The sequence below is a fragment of the Lissotriton helveticus genome (assembly GCF_964261635.1).
Source record: "Lissotriton helveticus chromosome 1_1 unlocalized genomic scaffold, aLisHel1.1 SUPER_1_unloc_1, whole genome shotgun sequence".
Lineage (NCBI taxonomy): Eukaryota > Metazoa > Chordata > Amphibia > Caudata > Salamandridae > Lissotriton > Lissotriton helveticus.
In genome coordinates, this window is record NW_027611648.1 from 4,414,193 (window position 1) to 4,418,264 (window position 4,072).

Genomic DNA, 4,072 nt, shown 5'->3' on the forward strand with positions numbered 1-4,072 from the left:
ATTGCAGCAGCTGTGTCTACCTTGCACACATTGAAGGAAATACAAGTCGTCATTTAAATTCACTCATGAATGTCATGTCTGTTCCTTTGCAGGCGCCAATGCTTGTTTCCAATACAAGACCCTGTCATGGACTGTGTGTCCCCACACCTCTGTGACATTTAAAAACCCGGTCTTTACAGTCACCAAAGCTTGTTTCCCTGCTGGAATCTGGAGGCGTCGGTTCCGTCAGTGGCCACCAGAGGGCGATCCTCGCCTGCTGATGAAACACACTGAGCTGCACATTGTATGGAAGGGAGAAGGGTTTCCTCTTCCGGGTCAGCGGCGGCAGAGACAGCACCAGTAGCAGCGGTGGTGACATCACTTCCGGCCTCTCCTGGTGTGTCCAGCCTGCTGCAGAGGAGGAAGGAGCCCTGTCTGTCCGCAGCGACCTTCATCTTCAGACCCCCTCCCTCATCCCCCCCCCTACACCCCCAGGAGGAGGAGAGAGCCTGGACAGGTTTCTGCTCAGGTAGGTGAGCTGCCAACTCACTTGGTTGCAATGTATGAATCCATGGATCAGATCCCCCCCCCCCTGGCATTCAGGAGAGCTCAGCTCTTCCTGCTGCTGAGGCTGAGTGGGGAGCGGAGGAGGAGAGGCCTGTCCAGGAGAGCAGAGGAGGAGAGGCCTGTCCAGGGGAGCAGAGGAGGTGAGGCCTGTCCAGGGGTGCGGAGGAGGAGAGGCCTGTCCAGGGGTACAGAGGAGAAGAGGCCTGTCCAGGGGAGCAGAGGAGGAGAGGCCTGTCCAGGGGAGCAGAGGAGGAGAGGCCTGTCCAGGGGAGCAGAGGAGGAGAGGCCTGTCCAGGGGAGCAGAGGAGGAGAGGCCTGTCCAGGGGTGCGGAGGAGGAGAGGCCTGTCCAGGGGAGAGAGGGGGGGGTGCAGAGGAGGAGAGGCCTGTCCATGGGAGCGGAGGAGGAGAGACCTGTCCAGGGGGTGCAGAGGAGGAGAGGCCTGTCCAGGGGTGCAGAGGAGGTGAGGCCTGTCCAGGGGTGCAGAGGAGGAGAGGCCTGTCCAGGGGGTGCAGAGGAGGAGAGGCCTGTCCAGGGGTGCAGAGGAGGTGAGGCCTGTCCAGGGGAGCAGAGGAGTAGAGGCCTGTCCAGGGGTGCAGAGGAGGAGAGGCCTGTCCAGGGGTGCGGAGGAGGAGAGGCCTGTCCACGGGTGCACAGGAGAAGAGGCCTGTCCAGAGGAGGGGCAGAGGAGGTGAGGCCTGTCCATGGGAGCGGAGGAGGAGAGGCCCGTCCAGTGGAGCAGAGGAGGTGAGGCCTGTCCAGGGGTGCCGAGGAGGCGAGGCCTGTCCAGGGGTCGGGAGGAGATGAGGCCCGTCCAGGGGAGCAGAGGAGGTGAGGCCTGTCCAGGGGTGCAGAGGAGGTGAGGCCTGTCCAGGGGAGCAGAGGGGGTGAGGCCTGTCCATGGGAGCAGAGGAGGTGAGGCCTGTCCAGGGGGTGCAGAGGAGGTGAGGCCTGTCCAGGGGTGCAGAGGAGGCGAGGCCTTTTCCAGGGATGCAGAGTAGAAGAGGCCTGTCCAGGGGTGCAGAGGAGGTGAGGCCTGTCCATGGGAGCAGAGGGGGTGAGGCCTGTCCATGGGAGCAGAGGAGGTGAGGCCTGTCCAGGGGGTGCAGAGTAGGTGAGGCATGTCTGTGGGTGCAGAGAAGGAGAGGCCTGTCCAGGGGTGCAGAGGAAGAGAGGCCTTTCCAGAGGAGGGACAGAGGAGGAGAGGCCTGTCCTGGGGTGCAGAGGAGGAGAGGCCTGTCCAGGGGTACAGAGGGGGAGAGGCCTGTCCAGGGCTGCAGAGGAGGTGAGGCCTTTCCAGGGGTGCAGAGGAGGTGAGGCCTGTCCAGAGGTGCAGAGGAGGAGTGGCCTGTCCATGGGAGCAGAGGAGGTGAGGTCTGTCCAGGGGTCCAGAGGAGATGAGGCCTGTCCAGGGGTGCAGAGGTGGAGAGGCCTGTCCAGGGGTGCAGAGGAGGTGAGGCCTGTCCATGGGTCAGAGGAGGAGAGGCCTGTCCAGGGTTGCAGAGGAGGTGAGGCCTGTCCAGGGGTGCAGAGGAGATGAGGTCTGTCCAGAGGGTGCGGAGGAGGAGAGGCCTGTCCAGGGGTGCGGAGGAGGAGAGGCCTGTCCAGGGGTGCAGAGGAGGAGAGGCCTGTCCAGGGGTGCAGAGGAGAAGAGGCCTGTCCAGAGGAGGGGCAGAGGAGGTGAGGCCTGTCCATGGGAGCGGAGGAGGAGAGGCCCGTCCAGGGGAGCAGAGGAGGTGAGGCCTGTCCAGGGGTGCCGAGGAGGCGAGGCCTGTCCAGGGGTGCAGAGGAGGTGAGGCCTGTCCAGGGGTGTCGAGGAGGCGAGGCCTGTCCAGTGGTCGGGAGGAGATGAGGCCCGTCCAGGGGAGCAGAGGAGGTGAGGCCTGTCCAGGGGTTCAGAGGAGGTGAGGCCTGTCCAAGGGAGCAGAGGGGGTGAGGCCTGTCCATGGGAGCAGAGGAGGTGAGGCCTGCCCAGGGGGTGCAGAGGAGGTGAGGCCTGTCCAGGGGTGCACAGGAGGCGAGGCCTGTCCAGGGATGCAGAGGAGAAGAGACCTGTCCAGGGGTGCACAGGAGGTGAGGCCTGTCCATGGCAGCAGAGGGGGTGAGGCCTGTCCATGGGAGTAGAGGAGGTGAGGCCTGTCCAGGGGGTGCAGAGTAGGTGAGGCATGTCTGTGGGTGCAGAGAAGGAGAGGCCTGTCCAGGGGTGCAGAGGAAGAGAGGCCTTTCCAGAGGAGGGACAGAGGAGGAGAGGCCTGTCCTGGGGTGCAGAGGAGGAGAGGCCTGTCCAGGGGTACAGAGGAGGAGATGCCTGTCCAGGGCTGCAGAGGAGGTGAGGCCTGTCCAGGGGTGCAGAGGAGGTGAGGCCTGTCCAGAGGTGCAGAGGAGGAGTAGCCTGTCCATGGGAGCAGAGGAGGTGAGGTCTGTCCAGGGGTCCAGAGGAGATGAGGCCTGTCCAGGGGTGCAGAGGAGGAGAGGCCTGTCCAGGGGTGCAGAGGAGGTGAGGCCTGTCCATGGGTCAGAGGAGGAGAGGCCTGTCCAGGAGTGCAGAGGAGGGGAGGCCTGTCCAGGGTTGCAGAGGAGGTGAGGCCTGTCCAGGGGTGCAGAGGAGATGAGGTCTGTCCAGGGGGTGCGGAAGAGGAGAGGCCTGTCCAGGGGTGTGGAGGAGGAGAGGCCTGTCCAGGGGTGCAGAGGAGGAGAGGCCTGTCCAGGGGTGCAGAGGAGAAGAGGCCTGTCCAGAGGAGGGGCAGAGGAGGTGAGGCCTGTCCATGGGAGCGGAGGAGGAGAGGCCTGTCCAGGGGAGCGGAGGAGGAGAGGCCCGTCCAGGGGAGCAGAGAAGGTGAGGCCTGTCCAGGGGTCGGGAGGAGATGAGGCCCGTCCAGGGGAGCAGAGGAGGTGAGGCCTGTCCAGGGGTGCAGAGGAGGTGAGGCCTGTCCAGGGTTGCAGAGGAGGTGAGGCCTGTCCAGGGGTGCAGAGGAGGTGAGGCCTTTCCATGGGAGCAGAGGGGGTGAGGCCTGTCCATGGGAGCAGAGGAGGTGAGGCCTGTCCAGGGGGTGCAGAGGAGGTGAGGCCTGTCCAGGGGTGCAGAGGAGGCGAGGCCTGTCCAGGGATGCAGAGGAGGAGAGACCTGTCCAGGGGTGCAGAGGAGGTGAGGCCTGTCCATGGGAGCAGAGGGGGTGAGGCCTGTCCATGGGAGCAGAGGAGGTGAGGCCTGTCCAGGGGGTGCAGAGGAGGTGAGGCCTGTCCATGGGAGCAGAGGAGGTGAGGCCTGTCCATGGGAGCAGAGGGGGTGAGGCCTGTCCATGGGAGCAGAGGAGGTGAGGCCTGTCCAGGGGGTGCAGAGGAGGTGAGGCCTGTCCATGGGAGCAGAGGAGGTGAGGTCTGTCCAGGGGTCCAGAGGAGATGAGGCCTGTCCATGGGTGCAGAGGAGGAGAGGCCTGTCCAGGGGTGCAGAGGAGGTGAGGCCTGTCCATGGGTCAGAGGAGGAGAGGCCTGTCCAGGAGTGCAGAGGAGGGGAGGCCTGTCCAGGG